Raw genomic sequence first — 22,235 nt, forward strand, 5'->3', positions numbered from 1 at the left:
TGCTTCTTTCACCCCCACAGTCACCACTAGGGTCTAACGCACCTGGCACCTGTCACCTGGACCAAAGAGCAGCTCTCCTCTGGGCTCCCTGCCTGCCTCTCTGCTCCCCTGACAGGACTGCTCCTTTGGGGGTCCCCAGTGGACTCTGGATGGCGTTCGAGCTCCTATCAGAGATGACATCGTCCTCACCTGCTTCCCCTCCCTCATGAGCCCCAGCCTAACTGGCCTTCTTTCCATTTCTGGAAATGCAAGCTCAGCGGCAACTGTGGGGACGCAGTCCCCTCCGCAGACGAGGAGAGCTGGCCGCCTCGCCGCTCACGTCAAGGAGCAGGTGCGGCGGGCAGGGCCAGCAGGCGCGTTTCCACTAAAGGAGCAGGTGTGGGCACCTGCCCTGCTTGTCCTGTGACCTTTGCAATAACGATGATGACAGTAATCATAATAATCACGGCAGCTAATAGTCGCATAAGGCTTCCTGTGCGCTAGGTACTGTTGCAAGCCTGATCGTATACTAAACCTAATTAGTCCTAACAGTTACCCTTTGTTATGACCCCTCATCCCCACTTTACGTACAGAGGAAGCTGAGACACGGAAAAGGTAGAGTAACTTGCCCGGTCGCCACTGCAGTTCAGTGTGCAGTCAGGATTCGGCCTGATGGTTTGGCTCCCCACCCCGCACTATCAGCACGCCGCCCCACACCCCACAAGCCATCCTACCACCCCTCCACTCCTGCACTGCTTCTCTCCTTTGTAAAATGAGGGGTTCGGACCTGAGCTCGGGTGCCAATCTCCAGACACAGAGAAGTGGTTTCTTTCTCTGCCTTTCTTTACACTGATTTCTGATAATATTCGTCACACTATATTAATAACAACAACATGGATTGGGCTCTTACCACTTTGCAAGCCCTTGCCTAAGCACCTTCCCTGCACCCTCACTCTCTCCTGTACTCCTGGCCATCCTAGCAGGAAGCTTCTATTACCCTGATTTTAGAGCCCAAGCATCTGAGGCTCAGAAAGGTTCAGCGACTTGCCCAGGGTAACACAGCAAGGAGGCAACCAAAACTCTAACCAGGTGGGTGTGACTGCAGAGTCTGTACGTTTTGCCTGGTTGTTTCCCATCTCTCTTCCCTCCGAAGGAGCAAGGGTGCTGGGGAGCTGAAGGAAAGGCATTCTTCATACTCTGTCTGTAACTGCAGGCTAGCGCAGGGCTGGGAACGTGCTTGAGGGATGGCTACTGAAGGAAGTAAATGGGTAGATGAAAAGAAGGAAGGGGTGGAGAAAAAAGAAAGAGAGAAGAAAATTAGGATAGAAGGAGGAAAAGAAAAAGAATGGAGTGCATGAATGAAAGAATGAAAGTGAATAAAGTAAAGAAAAAATAATGAAAACAAAATTAAAAAAAAAAGGACTAGATTAAAAGACTACCCCACACCCACGGCCCATCTCAGCAGCAGCAGCTGCCTCCCGGCTCCTCCCCTCCCCGTGAAGCCAGCTCCGGAGCCTGGGGAGGCTGCCAGCCTCAGCCAAGCGGCAGTAATGCTCCCTTGGGCCGGGTGCTATGATACCTAGTGGCGGAGGCCATGCGACAGGCACAGGGAAGCGCCCACGGGAAGCAGAGCTTTCCCATCCTGGCATCAGGTTTCTACCCAAGAACCCCCCAGCCAGCCACCACGGGCTCCTTCCAGAGTGCAGCCCACTCTGCTGCCACTCGCAAACAGGCAGGGCTTTTTCACGGCCGGGACAGAGCAGCAGCCCCCTCTGGCCCCTGCAGAAAACAGCCCCTTCTGCTGCGCTCGCTGGTCTCACTGCTGAACAAAAGCCGGACCTGCCTTCCCACCCACAGATGGCTTCACCTCCACTTTTTTTTTTAAATCACAAAAATCTTTTCTTACATCTTCTCCCAGAGGGTTGGGACCTGCCTGGGGGCAGAGTTCTTCTCAAGATAACAAGGATAGACCTTCCAGGGCCACGGGATGTGGCGCGATACTGTGCCCTGTTCCCAGCACGCTGCTGCGTTTCCTGTACTGAAGAGGGAATAGAGGGAGGAATCCTCTGGTCCCACAGCCCTGCAGCGGGACCCCAGGCAGCCAGTCCTCTCATCTCACAGAAAAGGCAAATTAGGAATCCTGACTGGCAGTCGGGTTAGAGCTCAGCCAAGGTAGGACAGGACCCCTGGGCTGCTGGAGGGAATCCCGGGGCTGTTCTGGGTCTGCCGCCTCTGCCCCAAGGCCCCCGGATTCTATTTGCAGAGGCTGCAACAGCAGGGCAGAAAGCTCTGGTCGGGAAATCTTGCCTCAGGGCCTCAGGGCCTCAGGGGCTCACCTCACAGGGCCCCCTTCCCATAAAGCCCGAGTGATGCCCCTCCAGAGTCACCCTCAACAGTATAAATAGGCACCACACAGTGAGCATTTTCAGTGCTCCAGGCTTGGTGCTGAGTAGTGAAGGTCTCTTCCCAGCCTCATGGTACTCCTGGAAGACGGGCATCACCAGCCCCCTTTTATGCATAGAATGATCCATGGTCAAGGAGGTGAGATGACGTGACACCCAGCCAGTATGGCCTAGAGCCAGGCATCAAACCGAGGGCGGCCCTACCTCAAAAGCCCGTGCTCAGAGCTGCTGCTCCCCTTGCTTCCAGGCAGGCGTGTCAGGCTCTGTATTTCCAACTTGATGAAAGCGTTCCCTTACGTCCTTTTGTTCTTTATTCAAAGGTCGCCTTTTAAAAAAATGCCGCCCCTCCCCCAACACCCCTTCTCTAGCTTTCCCTGTGACACCCATGACCTTCTAACATAGTATCTATGTTACTTGTGCAGTGTATCATTCTTGTGCTTCCTCCAACTTCAATGGGAGCCCCGTGAGGACAGGGATTTCTGTGTGTATTTCCACTGCCGTATCTCCAGCACCCGCCCGAAAGGGTGGAACACAGTCAGCGTTCCAAAGATATCTGTGAATCCGAAAATCAAGTACATCCATCTCTTGTACTGCCAAGGGTTTCTTAGATGTCCCTACATTACAAATTCTTTGAGGACGGGAGCATATCCAATTCACCTTCGTACGGCCCCATCACAGAGAAGAAGGGTGTGTTCCTGGCGTGGGGATGAATGAGAGGGAGGGTTCAACACCTGTGTCATCTCTTTCAACCTCTAGCTCAGACACACACACAATCTCTTTCATGCACCAGAGGCAAAAGCCTCCTTTCTGGTCTCCTTGCATCCAATGAGGTCTCTTCCAAATCCATTTTCATAGCACAGACCGTGAGAAACATGTTTTTTTAAAAAACAAAACCGGACCATGTCACTACCCAGCTTAAACACCACAGTTGCTCCCTGATGCACCTCCACGGCCTTCCATGCAGCACGCAGACCCTTTCTGACCCGTGTCAGCTTCACCCGCCACCACCGTGTTCCCTAACACTCACCTGCCTGTCTGCCGCGTGACCTTAGGCCTTTGCACACGCTGTTCCTGCTTCCTGGGTTGCCACCCTATTTTATTTGCCTCCAAGCCCCTCCCCACCCCATCCCATTACTGAACTCCATTCATATTTCAAAACTGAGCCCACCCAGGTAGGTGTCCCTGAGGAAGCCTCCCCAGAACCCCCTCTGCCCCTCTGCCAAAGGAGACTTCAGAGCATGTTATAGTCTGGGGGACCCTTACAAGCAAACTCAACTACCCAACTGCCGTGGACTGAATGTGTCCCACCCACACGGATTCATACACTGAGGCTGTGATCTGCAACAGGATGGTGTTTGGGTGGGGCCTTTGGAGACAATTAGGCGGGGAGAGCGGAGCCCTCACGCTGGGATTAGTGCTCCTAGAAGAGGAGACACAAGAAAGCGCTTGCTCCCTCTCTCCCTGGTCTTCATCACGTGAAGACAACGCAAGGAGATGGCCTTAGCAAACCACGGAGAGGGTCCTCCCCAGAACCCTGACCTTGGACTTCCCAGCCTCCGGGACTGTGAGAAATACATGTCTGTTGTTTGAGCACGCAGTCCGATAACAGCCCGAGCCTACTAAGACACCAACCCAGTTGAGAACCTGGAAATAAGGGGCAAAGGGCTCTGGGCCAGGGGCGTCAAACTCATTTTCACCGGGGGCCACATCAGCCTCGCAGTTGCCTTCAGAGGGCCAAAATAATTTTAGGACTGTCTAAATGTAACTACTCCTTAACTGCTAAGGGGTTGAAATTACATTCGGCCCTTTGAAGGCGACCTCGAGGCTGACCTGGCCCCCGGTGAGCATGAGCCTGACACCCCTGCTCTAGGCTGGCAGCCCACAGCACCTGCCTCTGAACCTTACAAAAAGGAGAAAAGCCCGTTAGTCAGAGCCCACCGATTCTTCCCGAGAAAACAACGCATGTGTATGTGGTGTTTTGCCTTCCTGACTTCAGCCAAACTAGTCATGGTAATTCCGAAGGGATTTCTGCTGGGGTCAAGTGCACTAGCACTTGAAACGGGGGAGGTTATGGGCAAAGACAGATTTAGAACTCTAAAAACATAGCAATCTAGGGCCACTTAGGATAAGAGAAAACAGCCCCACACATAACAACTTCTAGGGGCATCGTGATATTTTCACACTGTTTGTGGCTCTTTCAGCCTCACAAAAGATGTACCGTATTGTTATTAATTAGCCAAGAAAGAATAAAAACAGTAACTTTTAACCCGAAGCAGCAGCTTTCTTCAAAGGTGCTTCATCCCAGGAGACTGAATGCGTGTCGGCCGCTCTGCACGCCCAGCTCTGGGGCCGCCTGGAGCATCTCACCACGGCGGGCCCTTCGTTAGTAACGGGGAGCTGAGGAGGGGCTGACGCCACTTTAGATTGGTCCTGCACAGGAAATCACGTGACTCCCGCCCATCGCTGCACAGACACGAACTCTTTGGTCAGTAGTCATCCCCGTCACCCAACCGGCACTTACCCTAGGCTCCAGCCATTCTCTCTCATTCCTCCAAGCCTTCGCTTTGGCTTTTCCCACTGCCTGACTGCCCCTTCTCCAGGCTTCTCCACGCCAGCGTTCCTACTAAGCACGGACATTCGCCCCACACATCACCTCTTCCGTGAAGTCTTCCTGGCTCCGCCAAGGGTTTCTCGCAGTGTGGTGGACCAATCGCCCATGCAAGTGATGCGTGCTGCTTGCTAACTTGCAGGCCGCCTGCTTTGGGGTGGGAGCCTCGCCAGCTGCATTTGTAACAACCATCTACTTATTTTATACATATATATAAAGTGTAAGAGCTGTTGTTCAGAAAGCTGGCCTTGTAAGCCTTACACTTTATAAGTTCTCCATCACCTGTGCCCCCCTAATCCTCTCTCCATGATCACTGAGAGCACACCAGGTCACATTCCAGGTGAGCTGCTCATGGTAAAATTCCTTCAGCTCAACTGTGAGCTATATGAAGGCAGAGACCTGCCTACATTCCACTTACATGCTCAGCCCTTCCATCAGTGCTGTCATCCGTGACTCCTCCTTTCTCTCGTGTTCCACACCCCATCCGTCACCGAGTTCAGATGGCTTTACTCTCAAAAGGTTTGATTTGACCACTTCTCACCTCTTCCACGTCAATGACCTTGGTCCCAACTACCATCACCTCTCCCTAGCCACCCCTGCCCCTACAGCTTCCTTCCCACACAGCTGTCAGAACGCTTCCTTAGGAACAACAAGTTAAATATTTACAGATCACATATTTAAGAAAGCACTGGTACCTAGAAGACATAAAAAACACTCAAAACTCAACCATATTAAAAGAGTGATTTAAAAAACTGGGTATTGGAACAGGCACTTCGCCAAAGAAGATATAAGGGTGGAAAATACACGTGTGAAAAAATATTCAGCATCATCATTAACCACTAGGGAAATGCCATTGAAAACCATGGTACGATAAGGCTAAATTATGTACATGGCTAAAATGAAAAGTACTGAAAATGCCAAGTACGGACAAAGAAACGGCAATTGGCACTTTCTTACATTGCTGATAGGGGCAGAAAATGATAGAGCCACACTGGGAAAGAGACCAATAGCTTCTTATAAAGTTAAATGTAAATATGCCATGGGTTCGAGCAATCCACCTCCTGGTTGTTTATCCTAGAAAAGCAAAAACGTATGTTTACACAAACACCTGAACACAAATGTTTATAGCAGCTCTATCCATAAACACTAACAGCTGGAAACCACCCAAATGTCCTTTGAGGGGTGAACAGACAGACACACTGTGGTACATCTATACCACAGAATGCTAGCCAGCAGTAAATGTGAATGTTGATACCCTTGACAACATGGATGGCTCTCAAAGAGAGTATGCTGAAGGAAAGAAACCAGTCTCAGAAGGTTGCATACTGTATGATTCCATTTGGTATGGCATTCTCAAAAAGACAACACAGTAGTGATGAAAAGTCAAGTTGTAGTTGCCATATGTTACAAGTGGGGAGTTTGTGGCTATAAAGGGACACCGAGAGACATTTTTGGATGATGGAACTATTCTGCATCCTCACTGTGGTGCTGGTATTTCCATGAATCTATACATTTTTTAAAGTCAGAGAACTAGCCCTGGCCGGGGGGCTCGGTTCATTGGAGCACCATCACGTGCACAAAAAGGTTGCAGGCTCGATTCCTGGTCAGGGCACATACCTAGGTTGCAGGTTTGATCCCCGATGAGGGCGTGTATAGGAGGCAAATGATTGATGTTTCTCTCTCACATCAATGTTTCTTTCTCTCTCTCTCTTCCCACCCCCTTCCTCTCTCTCTAAAAGTCAATGAACATGTTCTTGGATGAGGATTTTTTTAAAAAGTCATAGAACTAAACAACAAAGTCAGTTTTACTGCATGGCAATTTAAACATGCAAATCAGCCCTGGCTGGTGTGGCACAGTGAATTAACCGCCAGACGGCAGAGCAAAGGGTTGCTGGTTCAATTCCCAGTCAGAGCACATGCCTGGGTTGCGGGCCAGGTCCCCAGGACGGGGCACATGAAAGACAACCGCACATTGATGTTTCTCTCCCTCTCTTTCTCCCTCCCTTCCCCTCTTCCTAAAAATAAATAAAATCTTCAAAAAATCCAATCAATTTTTTAAAAAGCAAATGAGCCAAACCATGTAAACTCTTTCCTCAAAACCTCCAACTTAACATACAATCCAGACTTCTCCCCACTGTCCAGGAGTCCCCACCAGACCTGGTTTCGGGTACCTCTCTAGTCACATCTTCTCAAAGTCTTCCTTCTTGTGCCTCCCTACCCACCCTGAGGCTCACTCACTGTGCCCTCTGCCTGGAATTTTTTTTCATAGGTGTTTCCAAAGGCCCTTCCCAAACTTCATTTGGGCTTCTGCTGAAACATCAACCCCTCAGAGACACCTCCTTTAACTGAATCTCTACAATAGCATCTTCCCACACCTTATACCGTTTCATTTTTCTTCATGACACTCATCACTAGTTGACACCACTCAACATATTTGTTTTATGGTTATTTTCTATTTCCCCACCAGAACATAAGATCCATGAGGTCAGGGGTCCTGTCTGTCCTGTTCATGGATCTATCCCCTGCCCCTAGCATACCACCTATCACAGGACTCCCACAAATGCTCGTCAAATGGATTAATGAGTAAACACAATAGACGCACATTCAATGATGAAATTCCCAAGGCTTTGACCTTGGAGCCACACTTTGGCTTCTCGGTAGCACCTCTCAAATCATCTGCCCACTTGGTCTCTGAGTAAAGCAGCACCTGCCTCACATATTTAATTCAATATGGGTGCATGGAAAATAGACTAAGTTCAACATATCCCTTGTAAGTGCTGCTCTTTGGTGCTCGGCTAGGTAACTGGCAGAAGGATGGACTGGGAGGGGGCGAGGCTGCAGGAAAATGCATTCTGAGGGTCACGCACGTGAGGTTTCCCACGGGCGTGTAGCAAACTGTCTAGAAGTGTTCCTGATGTGGACAAGGACACCCAAGGTGAGGCTGAAAACAAAAATCAAAAACAAAACAAACAAAAAAAAAAACAAAGAAAGAAAAAATCCCACCTCTACCTCTCTGCGATACCTCTCCGAGGGAACAAGTACATTAGCATTTACAGAACACCTACTCTGTCTCTGTCTGCTTGCTCCAGACACACTCGCAGGGGTGTCCGACCTTCTGGCGTCTCTGGGCCACACGGGAAGAAGAAGAGTTCTCTTGGGCCACACATGAAATACACAAACACTGACAAAAACCGATGAGTGAAAAAACTTTTTAAGTGAATGTACGATGTTGTGTTGGGCTGCGTTCATAGCCACCCTGGGCCCCATGGGCAGCCCAGGGACCGCCAGTTGGACACCCCTGCAAAAAGGTTCTCCTTTAATCCTCCATCCACCCTTCAAGGCAGGTTCTGCTGATTCAATTTTCCTAAGTGAAAAAGAACACACAAAGACTAAGTAATGTGCTCAAGGTCGCACGATGATAGAGAAGGTCTGGTGTTTTGAACTCAGGTCTGTATAGTTTCCCACCTCATTCATTTCCCACTTCAGATTTTAGATGCAGGCGCATGAGGGTGAGCAACCAGACAGGACCTGCCGACCTTGAAGAGAAAAATGCCAACCTGGACACAGGTGACCAGGTTCTTCTCTCAAGCTTTGCAAAGACCAGCATAGACAAGTCAGCTACAGCAAGATGCTAATTACTGTCCAGTAAAAAATGTCCTGAGGATCTATTCTGTAATAGTTCCTGAGCTCAGGGGTTTCCACATATATTCTGTCATTTAATTTTCATCACTATTAAAAAAAAACTGTTAACATGCATGAAAGTATCAGAGGCTGTTTATCCAAGCAAAATGGCATCAACCCTGCCAGCAAGCAAGAGCACCTGAGAACTTTCTACCCAATGCCGGTTAGAAATTTCACCATTACCGTACAGACAGAACAGTGTGAACACCCAGACAACTGCAGATAGACTTCCTTTTGTTCTTTCTTTTAGACTCGGTCAGTGTTTTGCACACTAGTTAGCCCAGAAACCACAGTTTAGGGTGTCATACCCCACAACCATGTAAAATGCAATTATTTTGGCAATTAAAGTATTTTCAAGGGTATTTGTGGCGATGAATGATGTTCACCCTGTACGGCAGCCTCAGAACCTAAAGAAGGAGCAAGACACAGTTCTGCAAGAGCCTAGGCCTCCTCTCATGTTCTTCTCAACGGATAACCAGGAAATCTAAGATCCAGAAGGGATGAGAGAGGCTACCAAGAGCTGCTCTTTGCCAGAGCGGCAGTCCTGGCAAAGGACTTGCAACTTAGTTGCAAGGGTTGCCTCCCACTTCTGATGACTGGGGTGTGGAAGGTAGACTTTTCCGTCCGGACAGCTGCCACTGCCAAGCACACTCTTCCTCTAATTATCTGCTGTCTGTTCCCCTCCCACTGCTGCCCGTGGCTGCTGGCTTTGCTCTTCCGCCCTGCCGAATAACGATAATCCCTCTTTCCTGGGACAATCATTTGAATACTTGAAGCCTGGTGGTAGGAAAATCCTTTCCTAGCATCACAGTGATCAAGTAAAAAGTAGAGTATCTGCACTGCACTTGCTAACAACTATTGGATGTGTTTTTCTTTCTGGGTGTACATCTCTATACATCTAAGACAGTGACACCACCCACAACCCCATGAGGCAGCTCCACCGATTAATTAAGTTGCACATTTGGTGAGCTGAGCCCTGGAAACATCAAGCTTAGCTGGGAAGACGAAGAACAGAGAAAACATGTCATGTGGCAGGTGTTCTTACGGTGGTATAAATTTGGCACCAGGTACACACAGAGAGAATGGGTTCGGGTCTCAGCAGCCCACCCACTGGGAGGGACAATGACCTGTGAGTTTGACCCTCCTGAAACACAGCTTACATCTGGAGGCTCCTTCAGGAGACTGACCAGGTCTCAGAGTCGGCTCGCTTACCACCCCCTTTCATGTCTCAGACACCTGCCAAGTGCCAGGTGTAGAGTAAGCTGTTCAATGAGTCTTACTCCATTGGCACTTCAAAGAGCCCAGAAGGAGAGAATAACTAAATCAAATGATCCCAAAGTTCTCTAATGAAGGTTTATATATATATATATAGCTCGTTAATAATAATACAACTGCAAACACCTAAGACTAGGAGTCTTGGTCTCCATCCCCTGCAGTCTAGCAGCTCATTGAGTGACATGGAACAAGTCACCTAACTTCCCTGGACTTCCGTTTTCTCCATGATACATTGAGGGGTCTGTCCAAAGGACTGTAAGGTCCTTTTTGGACCCAGTGTCCCTGAATCTTCTTCTGTCCCAGGTAGGAAGCTGGATCAAACACAGTAATCTGGCTGAACCAGTCAATCCCCAAATCAGCACATGATTTCAGGTAGAAAGAGGAGCACATGGGTAGATAAATATTCCAGCTCCAGCCCTTCCGTTATCCAACCACGTGTGGCCAGCCCAGTGCATTCACCTGCACAGGCTTAAATACCAGTCTCCACATTTATTAAGTGAGGATCTTGGATAAGTCACCGAATCTCCTTCAGCCTTGACATTCACATCTGTAGACTCAGGTGAATTCCACCTAATCCCAGGGATGCTGGGAGGGTGAGATCAATGAAAACATGTGTCGAAGTGCCCAGCACCCACAGGACACATGCTGCATGTCTCCTTTTTTCATTCTTTACCCATCCAACCCACTTAATCAGCAGACTCAGATTCCAACGGCTTTTCACACCCGCAGCCCAGACAGGCAGAGCTAGAAGGTACTCTAAAAGTGATTGACAGATGAGGCTCAGAAAGGCATGGTGACTTGCTCGAGGACCTACATGTTCTTCAGCAGCAAAGCCTGACCCAGGACTCAGGGTGGCAGATCCCAGAGGTCATACAAGACACAGAGAGAACCCTGTGCAGGCTCCCCTCTCCCTAAGGAAACTGGGAACTCCCCACTTATAACCAAATGCTGAAAAATGAAAATAACAGAGCATTTTATTTATGTTTTTAGGAGGGCTACAAGAGAAGAGTAGCATCATAGTTGGTCTATAAAATGCAAGGTCTTCTTGAATTACCTACGAAATGAAGGTCAGCATTTCTTGCTAGCAACCTTTCCCAGTAACTGGGCCCCCTTTGCTCCCTCCACTTCTGCTCCCTTCCGTTCACCCCTCGAGGCAGACGGGCTTGCATTAGGAACCTCTCTGGGCAAGGTGAGAAATCTCAGCCTGGAGCAATTAATCCTCAGCCCAACACACACAAACAAGAAAATCATCCCAACTGTGCTCTCCATAATACAAAAGGAGTTCCTCTCCCAAATCCTGAGAGCTCCAGCATGAGACAACTGGAAAGTGCTCAAATGCACGGAGGCACAAGGATAACTCCAGGGTCAGGGACCCAGAGGTCCTCAAAATGACATGTTCAATGTCCCCGATAGCATTCAGGTATGTCTGGAGAAAGCTCAGCCCAGAGTCTATGCAGGGCCACTCTGCTGAGTGGGAACACTGAGGAGGGAGCTCAGACAATGTAAGGAGGGGCCAGGGTAACATTCCCTTCTGTACCCGATTCCCAGAGCAAAGCACGCATCTTCAGGGAGCATTTGACGGAAAGCTATACCGAGAGTATGCTTGTGTATAGCTCCTGGTCAACAGACTCCCAGCCAGTGTCTCCCAGAACTCAGAGAGCTCCAATCCAAGCCTCATACTGGGTGCTGGAGCAAACAGACCCAGAGAGGGAGACCATCACCCCCAAGTTCACACAGTATGCCTGGGCAGCCATGGGATAAAGCCTGTGCCTGACCTTCAGCCTGGAGCTATTCCCTTCTCACTGCCCTCAGGCTACCGACTGCCAGGCCCACTCCCTCTTCCAAAACCCTGGGCTCACCTCCCGGTTTGAGGGTTGATCAGCGACTCAGAAGCAGGTGACAGTTTAGCACTTCATCCAGGAGGACCTCTGTAAGGCCAGAGCAGCTGGGTCCCCAGCGGCATGGAGAGACTGCAGTGCCCAACTTTGCAAGGGCTCAATCTTCCCTAAGCGATCCCACTCCTCCTCCTCCCCCACCTCCCCCTCCTGGTCCTCCTCCGTAGTACTACGGAGACATGTGCTCTGCTTGGGAGGAGGAAAGGAGGAAGATGCAGCCGTTTATTGGAAGGAGAGGGACAACAATCTGCTGCCGTGTTATACACTCACACCTAGCAGCCGAGGAATGGAAAGATTAGCTCTAAAATAGCTCTATCTGCTGCCACAGAATTGTTAACCCTGTGCTCCAGCTTTGCTCCTCACACAGCTCAAGCAAGAGAAACAATACACTTAACCAATGGAGTGCCAGTCAAAGACATTACATCATCGGTTAGCACCGTCATTGGCTAATAATTCCTAGAAGGCACCAGTCTGCTTCGAGCTGCTTAACTCTTTCACATTCAGGATAGCAATGACTCAAGTATTTGGTCTGAACTAATGTTCCTGGACCTTGCTTATATCGGAATCATTTGGGGTGCTTCCTAAACATACTGATCACTAGCTTCTACCCCACCATTAAGTCAGATTCTTCAGGGGGAACAAGAGTATCTGTATCATAAATAATGTACAGAGTGTTGGGACCAATGGGGGGGGGGGAACTCTTCCTCTCCAAAAGATAAACGAGATAATATTTTTTGAGCATTTGTTATATGCCCGGTACTTTACAGTATCATCTTATTTATTTTCTACAGTGAGCAGTGAATATTATTTGGCTCCATTTCATAGGTATAAAAAGTAAGATTCAGAGACAGTAAATTGCTTGCTCATGAGATGGAGCCTGGGTTTGAAAGGTTTGCTCCCGCCTGAAATCCAATCAAGCCATTTTTCTACCTATTGTCTCCAGGGTTATACAAAATATAGACCCTCTCGATGAGCTGGAAAATGCCAGTGACCTGCAAAGAACTGGGGGATGAAGAGAATGGTGAATTCCCAGGGCAGGTGATCAGGGAGCATGAACCCCCCCCCAGAGAATCACTCTCACTCTCAGGCTCCGTCCTTCCGCTTTCTGCTGCATGTTTCAGCTTAGCTGTCACTTTCTCTAGGCAGCATCCACTCACCCTCACACCTGGGACAGATGCTTCTGCTCCAGGCTTCTAAGGTCCCTTGTATCTTATTGGCTGCAGCTACTTTTTTGCCTGGAAAACTCCATATGGTTAGAGCCACTTCTAACTCTCTGTCAATACCTGCCCAGAACAGTGCCTGCCACATACGAATACTCAATCAGGAGTACAGCAGGGAGGTGAAGAGGGAGGGAGGGCGGCGGGTCTTTGCTGAAGTTTGAAATGGCATTGTGCTGATATGGGAAAGGTAAAGGACTGGAAGCGAGGAAACCCACATGAATAAGTTTTCTGACCTTGGGCAAGTTCATTTTGTGGGGCCTGAAAATGAGGACAACAGCCCCTTCCTCGTGGGTTTAAATTAAAGAATGATCCAACCTTGAATATACTTCTCTACACTCTCCCTCCCTAGAGCTCACCCATTTTGTCGGCCAACTTCTAAATGCCGACAACTCCCACATTTGTATCTCCAGCCCAGACTACACCCCCCCAACACACAGGTTCCATGTCAATGCCTTGAGCATCTCCAAGACAGCATTTGAGTTTTCTCCTCTAGCTCCAACTTGCTCCTAAACTGACTTGTTCCTCCACTCTGTGACTGGTGGTCCCATAGCTACCCAATCTTCTTTCTTTTATAATTGAGGTGAAATTCATATAACATAACAGTAACCATTTTAAAGTGTACAGTTCAGTGGCATTTAATACATTCATAATGTCGTGCAATACCACATCTATCTGACTCCGAAACATTTTCATCACCCCGGTAGAAAACCACTTGCCCTTTAAGCAGTCATGCGCCATCTATCCTTTCTCCCCAAGCCACTGGTAAGCACCAAACACCAATCTGTTTTCTGTCTCTATGGATTTGCCTGTTCTGGATATTCATATAAATGGAATCATATGCTATGTGATCTTTGGTGTCTGGCTTCTTTCCCATAGAATGATTTCAACGTTCATTCACGTTGTGGCATATATCAGCACTTCATTCCTTTTTATGGCTGAGTGTTATTCCATTGTTAGTATGTACCACATTTTGTTTATCCATTCATCTAGTGATGGACACCCTGGCATCTAACCTTAAAATATAAACCTGACCCTTGACCCTTCCCTTTACTGTATTCCCCATACCTAACGTATCAAGTCCTATATATTTTGCATCCAAAATATAGCTCCAGTCCTACTTTTCCCCAACGCCACTGCCATTGTGAAGCCAGGACACCAACATCTCTCACCTAACTCCTCATTTTTGACAAGGTCCCATTCTTCCCTCTACCCCACTTTCCAGCTGGTAACTGCAGAAACTCTCTCATCCATTCACTTCAGCAATGTTTACTGAACACTATTCTCAGTAAACATTCTCCGTGGGGCTTGCCTCCCAGAAGCATGACAGGCAACCAAAAAAATCCATACTGTAACGCCAGGTTGTTACTCAGCTTAAAATCCTTCAATGACTGTTCATTGCACTTGGAGGAAAATCCCCGCTCAGCACGGCTTTCCCAGCTCATCTCAGGCTGCTCCCCGGTCAGGCTGAGCTCCATTCCTCCGCCTCACGGTCCTTGAACAAGCTGTTCCCTCTGCCCCATCCCTCAGATCTCAGTGTAAACATCACTCCTTAGGCTGATCTTCCCTGGCCACTCTGCTCAGCAGATTCACCCTTCATTCATGTCAGTCATTCAAGAAATTTGTGTGAAGCATTGTGCCGGGCCCTTGGGATGAAGCCATGTATGAACTCCTGGAGCCTTCAGGCCAGTGGGGAGGACCAAAAAATGGACAGACAAGTGCTATGAAGGGACAATAAAGGGGGGGGACGTGCTTTACACAGAGTGGTCCATAAGGCCTTTCTAAGGAAGTTATATTGAAACTGGAGGGTGAGAAGGACTCAGCTGGGAAAAGGTCCTATTACTACTCTTCATCACATCCTGGCTATGCAATGCAATGGTGCATCCTTCAGTGTCTGCTTTTGAAGAAGCACAGCACTGAATGTCTGTCCCCTATAATAGACTGTACTGTATTTCCAGTGTCTAGGACAGCAAACGCCATTTAGGAGGCTTTCAATACTCACTGATTCAGTTAACAATTGGGTAAAAAATGAATTAATAAATCCACCAATGAAATCACTTCTAGGAGCATAATAAATCATATCGTCTTGATATTTGTTGTCATTATGTTCTGGCAAAGGACAGCTACTCCGTGGGGTTTTGGAAAACTGCATTGACTGTAAAATGAGAATAAAAGTGCCTAACTTGGAAGATTACTGGATAACTGGGAGAACGCACAGATACATCAGGCACTCAATAACAAGCAGCAAGAGTCACTGTGGCTATTATTAAAGGCTCTATCTTTACAAAAGCTGATTTACTCAACTCAAACTCCAAAATCCATTGTCAGAGGCAGTCAAGAAGTTAAAAGATAAAAAAAATGAACACTTTGAAAATGGCCGCTCTGCACCAGGCACCCCGCAAAGCCCTTTAACTGTCAGAGTTATCTCATTCACTTTCCAAGCCCATCCTCCCAGATGCCAGCCCTGGTTCGGCTCTCAGTCCCACCGGAGACCAAGGCGCTTCTTACTCCCTCAGCTACGGGCAGTGCTGGCTTCTCACAGTCCACAGCCGAGTGTCCTCCTCTTCAGGGACTGTCCTGCTGAAGGGACACCCAAAGTTGTGCCCCCTCCCTGGGGACAGCGCAGCCACTGGCTGGTCAACATGGGGGCTTCCAGGGCTTGGCCCAATGCCTAAAGGGATCAATGGAGACTTCTCTTGCACCCCATCACAGATCAACTTCTCCCTCTGCCCAGGCCCACTTCCCTCCCCCACTCCTCCCCCCTTCATCCCCAGAATAAGACCACTACCCAGGGATCCCCTACACACAAATCTCAAGAGCCTCTGATTATGTTTTCAGGGAACCAGACCTATGGCAGGGGGGTATGATGACTTCCTTTTACGTCAGAAAACTGGGGTTCAGAAAGGTTGCTAATGTCCCCAGGCACATAGCTCAAGTGACTTTCCAGTCTGACTCCCCAGCAGATCTTGCTCTTTACTACGGCCTCTGATAGCTGAGGCTGTGTCTCTGCGAGACAGAAAGAAGAACCACGGAGAAGGGGAGGCCAGCAGATCAGAAAAGGGGAGCAGGCATACCCTTCACTTTCCTCCAGGGGTCATTCCTAACGACAAAGTTGAGGTCAAAGCTTCCAGAAACAATGATTAAAAATGACCTGCAGAAGCAGACATCACATGGACATCCATCTCCCCACCCTAATGCATCCATGGCTAGAAGGAGGGGGCAGGGTTCCCGGGCAGATGGGGATGCCTTCAGTGGCCAGAGTATTTGCAGCCATAGCCCCAATAGTAGCTACAACTTACCAGCTTTCTATGCATCCAGTCTCCACCCATTTTCCACAGAGCTGCAAGAGTCACTAGATCAATGCAGAATTCTGCCACTGCCCTCCTTCGTCCCAGGACAAAATTCTAAATAGTCTCAGGCTGCTTTTTAAGGTCTGTGCATGCTTTAGCTCCCTGCAGTGTTGACAGCTCATTTCCTACCCACAATATGCCCCCATCCTACTTGATCATCTGATGTAGGATTATCTGATGTTCTAAGTCAAGACAGTGGGCTTTTTCACTTTCTTTATCTTTGCACAAGAACATCTACCTGGAATTCCTGCCATCCCATCGAGTCGTCCCCCCACCCCTCAACACACACAGCTTTCAGCCTGGCAAACCCTCCTACTCCTCTAGTGCCCACTCAATAGTCACCGCCTCCCTGAAGACTTCCGGGCTTGCTCACGGTCCTCCGCTACACCTCAGTCCCCTCTATTATGATGCACTATAATTGTTCCTCCTATAGTCCTTCTTAGTCCCAGGAGCTCCTCCAATGCCCATCTTCGTGCTGCTAGGGCTTACTTAAGCACAGGGTCTGGCACACAATAGGAGCCCCATAAATGCTGAATAAATACACGGGGCTCTGGATCAAGAGCTAGTGTCTGCTCCTAGCCTGGCCCCGGAAACCACCGCTCTGAGATGTTTTTCCTGCACCCCAGGATGACTGGGCATAGGAAATGGCATGCCAAATCTGACCCCTAACCCCAGGGCAACAGGTCACGAGGGTCTGAGGACCTAGGCAGAGCAGAAATCCGCCGCTGCAGTCCCTGACTCCCGGCAAGCTCTTCCCTGGGCCCTGGCGCTGAATGAAGATAATCCGAGGAGCCACTACCCTGAGCCCCTCCGGCCCCCAGCGGTTCAGACATTCCCCGCACGTGGACCTGCCTGTCCCAGCGTCTGGCTCTGGGGCCACCCGGAGCAGCCAGTGGAGGAAGCGTGGCGTGCCGGCTCCTCGCCTCTCTCCCCGGCCCCTGAGCTCCCGCATCCCGCGGGCACACAGCCTGAGCGCCCGGGGACGCCACCAGGCGCGAGGGCGCCACCAGTAGTCTCGGCTGAGGGGTTGAGGGGGGACTCCCCGCTGCCAGACACCCTACAAAGTCTACTTCGCTGCGGCGCTGTGCTTACCGTAGGAGCCGCCAGGTACCCAGAGCCGGGTGGGTGTCTTGGCCACTGGACCCGCCTGCGGATCCTCTCCCGCTCCGCGAGCTCAGCCTCCGCAACCCACCTCGCGCCAGCGTCTCCTCTGGGCCGGCCTCCCCGCGCCGCGGCGCCCCATTGGCTCCGGCAGCCAGGCCACTCCCCCAGCCGGCTCCGCCCTCCGGAGGCCCCGCCCCTGCACCCCTTCCCGCCTCACTGCACCCGCGGGTTCCTGGCATCTCCACGCAGAGAAAGTTGTTTCCAATCAGCTCTCACCCGGCTCAGGCAGCCGAGTGAGGTAATAGGTCTCCATCCCAAGAGAGTCTAGACGTCCCCTGGGGAGGGCGAAGAGTGCAGTGGCCTTGGAAGCTGGCTTTGAGCAAGCCACCTGATCTCCCTAGAGCTCAGGAGGCGCCTCTGAGAAACCTGTCAGGACACTGTCACAGATGTCTCAGGTAGTATGCTAGTCATTTCGCACCAGGGATGCAACAGGGAACGAGACAAAGTTTATCTGTTGCCCTCACGGAGTTTGCATGGGGTGGGGAGGGGGGCCATATGCAAACAAACAAACAAACAAGGACCACAATGTCAGCTGGTTAACACGGTTATGCGGAAGGGAGTGATTATGAATAAGACAGGGGCCCAGGGATGCCATAAATAGGATGGTCTCCAAGGCCACTTTGAACTAGGAGCAGAAGGATAACAGTGGTTCTGAGCCTGGAGCTGGAGACTAGGGTGGTTGAGTGTGGTGGCCAAGGGGAAAGTGAGCGAGGCCCGAGCAGTGACCGGAGCTGAACCACTCTGGGCCACGTGAGGAGCTTCTGTGTTAAGTGCAAAAAGAAGCCGTTGGAGGGTTTGAAGGGGTCTATGACGGTGGTAAAAGACCACTTGGGCTGCTGTGTGGAGAACGGATTTTGGAAGAGAAAGAATGGAAGCAGGTAGACCAGGTTGAAGGTGTCTTAGTCTGCTCAGGCTGCCATAATAAAATACCACTGACTGGGTGGCTTAAACAATGGACATTTACTTTTTCACAGCTCTGGTGACTGCAAGTCCAAGATCAAGGTGCCAGCACTGTCCGCTTCTGGTGAGGGCCCTCTTCCGGGCTTACAGCCTGCTACCTTGATCTCCCCTGTGTCCTCACATGGTGGAGAGAGAGAGAGAGCCAGCTCTCTTGCCTCTCTTCTTCACAGGGCACTAATCCCATCCTGAGTCCACACCTCCATGACCTCATCTAAACCTAATTACCCCTCAAAAGCCTCCTCTCCAAATACCATCGCATTGTGGGGCAAAGCTTCAATGTATGCATTTGGGAGGGGACATAATTCAATCCATACCAGGAAGATATTTCAGAAGTCGAGAGATAATGGTGACTTAGATCCAGATGGTGACAACAGGGAAGGGGAAAGTGACCCAACTGAAATGTCTTTGGAGAATATCATGGAAAGTCTTGATGATGGGTTGGATTTAGAGCAAGAATGAAGAATGATTCCTGGGTGTTGAGCTGGAGCCACCCATGGGATGATGGTGCTTTGACCAACACAGGGAAGACTAGGGAGGAACAGGTGAGCGGCAGAGCGAAATTAAAGGCTCCATTGTAGACATTTGAGGGACCTATTAGACACCCTACAACAACAGTGCCAGGCTCTCTTCAAATTGTTTTATATAGATTGACTATTTATCTATATAGAATTTTCACAATAACCGTATGGTGAAAATGTATCCTCCCTATCCCCATATTACAAATGAGGAAATGAAGACACTGAAAGATTAAGCAACTTGCCCAAGGTATGTTCACAACCTGGGGAATCCCAGGGCAAAGGGCAGGGTGAGGGGAGTATTCAAAACTGGCCCCATACACAGAAAGCAAGGGGAGATAGAAGAGAGAGGCATACCACTCCAGATTGGTAGGTGGCAGGTTTAATAAGCAAGGGAAGTTACATATGAGGCTTGTCTTGGGCGGCCAAAACACGGTAGATCTCTGCGCTCACCCACCAGAATCTTAACAGTTTATGTAGAAGCCTTAACTAGTTTCAGTCGCATACTCAGTCCAGATGGTCTCCACAACACATTACTCTCTGGAGGTTGCGTCTTTGAAGCTGCTCCATATATGGGAACAGTGGGTGGAATACACTTTCCAAGGACAGGGGAAGGTGTGAGGAGCCTCCCAGTGCCGGGGCCAGCTCTCAGGTCAAACACTGGTCCTGTTCTCTTGATGACCTTCTCCAATAGTGGGTGGTTGGATACACAAGTTTTGATAGAGCTCCGGCAAGAGCCTGGGCCCAGAGATGTGCATGAAGGAGCACCCTGACCTGGGGCAGTATAAGACCACCTGGAGAAAGTGTGTAGTGGGTGAAGAGAGGAGAGGCAAGGACTGAGCCCTTGCAAAGTTCTCTTCCAACATTCCCACTGACCCTTAGCAAGTGACCTCAGTCAATATGAGGAAGCGACCCAAGTTCAGTAGCTAAGAGGGAGTAAGACCAGCTCAAGGATCGCAAACTCTAATCCTGTTGGGAACAGGCAATACTATAGCAAGTGAGGTTTGCAAGGTGTGCTAGAACAGGCAGGGGTGGGGGCTGTGGCCTGCTAAGGTGTACACACTTGCCCAAGGGGGCAGTGGACTCAGCAACAACTGATTTCTGCCGTATGGCAATGTGGACCCTGAGTTCCCAGATGATCTCATTTTTACTAAAAAGCAAGCAAATCAGATTATGTCAAATTTCTAGATTTGTTTAACATTGGCAATTAATTTAAAATAATTTTTTTAAAAGACCAGGCGGGCCAAGACTGTTGGACAGAATCAAATCTGTATATGGGCAAGAGTAGCTCCTTTGGCTGCTACTTTCCAACTCTGCGTTAGGTAATACCTCAGGTCCCCTTAAGAAATTCCTCACAGTTTCTGTTCAGACACAGATGGCGACAATAGTAGCACATAAAAAGATCAAGGAAATCTCAACTTGGAAACCTAGCACAGTCTTTCATAGTATTTGGCTAGCTTCTGCCTCTGCTCAAGTAGTGTAGCACTTCTAAGCATCAGCTTCTCTTACCTGTGAAAACAGGAGGGCAGAGCAGGCTCCTCCAAGATTCCTCCCAATTCTATTTGGAGTTATAACAGTAGGTTTTTGTTTTTTTTTTTGTAATTGTATGTTCTCAAATATGCTCAGGGAAATTGCTTGGGGAAAAATGGAAAGGGTATTCTTGTCTGGGTGTGCAAATTGAAAATGCCTTCCTAGTAAGGAGAGGAACAGAGTGAGATAGAATTTAAGATAAGAAACCATGCAACTTATGGCATGGAATTTTCTTTATTGCACTGTGAATAAGAAAAAAAGGCAATTAAATAGATGCAGGCATGCTTAATGGTTTCTATTGAAAATTCAATGTATGGTAGCTAGTTCTCCATATATATCACTAAAGGCTTTGCAATAATGAGGTTCTCTGTCATGTATTGGAGGTCAGCTGCATCTTAGCATTATTTATTCTTATGTGCTGAGCTTATGTAATGAAAATAGCCCGAGAACGGTTAATCACCATCCACTGAGTCAGTCCCTTTTGTCCCCGCTTGAGATATTGTTGAAAGCTGTGAAACAGCTTGTGATTTTACAAATCACTGAGTGTCACGTAGGAGTGAATATAGGGTTGGGAGCCAGAAGACCTGCATGTACTTGTTGAATAGCCTCTTTCAACCTTCTTCATCAGTAAACTGAGAGCCGGACGAAAGGTGACTTCCTAGAAGATATTTGCATTTATACCTCCACATTTCTTCGGGAGGATTTTTTTGCTGTGTGGAGACCTGGTAATTCCCAGGGTGAGATTTTTACACAATTTTCTACCTCCTGGTCCCTCAGTATCCTGGAGGCAGAGATGTCACCTAAGTTGGGCCAATTAGATACTCACTCTCAGGACTTCGTCTCTCCAGAAAGTGACCAGGATGGAGGCAGAGAGAGAGATTGGCCATGAGATTGATCAGAGTGATGGTGGCTGCAGCCAGAGAATCCTGAAGAGGATGGACCCGTGGTTCTGCTTGCTCCAGAATCTTGTTAGCTAAGCTCCAGAATTTCCTATGTTTCTGCCAGTGTCTCAAGCCTGGTCCTTTATGCCATCCCTGTCTCCCATCTAACTTTATTTTGTGAATCTCCCATCTCTACTAAATGCCCTTCTTCTGTTAGCAGGCCAAATTATTTCTCTTGCTTTTAACCAAGGATCTCAATGGATCCAGTGAGGATAAAAACATTGCATCATGAGACCCTGTCCCTGGGGAACGAATTCAGAGCAGGAATTCGCATATATATGAATGCGTACACAGTGACAGGTATGCGTAGTCTCTCGCCACTCAGTAAGAAATCCAACCCCACAAGGTAGTTGTGGCTCGGGTTTTAAAAGGTGTTTATTTTTTATAAGAAGAGCCCAGATGTGCCGTTCATAACAGATCTTAAAAAAAGAAGGGAGCAGGCCCTTGTGATAAGAAAAGAATTGTAGAAATAAGCCCTTTAATATGTAAATGTGGTAGTTGGTAAAGTCCTTTCACAGGAATCCACTCATTTCAACTCACTCCTGTGCAGTAGGCAAATTAGATAGTATTTATGATACTGATAAATAGCTGTCATTCACTGAACAATTTTTGCAGACCAGGCACTGTGCAAAATGCCTTATATACCCATCTACCAACCCTGTTAAGGAGATACTATCCCCATTTTATTCATGCAGAAACTGAGGCATGGTTTATATAC

At 48.9% G+C, this 22,235-nt stretch overlaps 1 protein-coding gene across 1 annotated transcript in view; it reads right to left on the bottom strand.

Annotated features, from left to right (window-relative positions):
• The window catches only part of SYN3 (synapsin III), a 409,092-nt gene extending 391,479 nt beyond the window's left edge, over window positions 1-17,613 (bottom strand). Inside the window, exon 1 of the mRNA XM_028531935.2 lies at window positions 17,500-17,613. The gene's annotated coding sequence lies outside the window, so the exon portion shown is untranslated. The remainder of the gene's footprint in view (window positions 1-17,499) is intronic.
• Window positions 17,614-22,235: the final 4,622 nt, after the last annotated feature.

The sequence above is a fragment of the Phyllostomus discolor genome, chromosome 2, assembly GCF_004126475.2.
Source record: "Phyllostomus discolor isolate MPI-MPIP mPhyDis1 chromosome 2, mPhyDis1.pri.v3, whole genome shotgun sequence".
NCBI lineage: Eukaryota > Metazoa > Chordata > Mammalia > Chiroptera > Phyllostomidae > Phyllostomus > Phyllostomus discolor.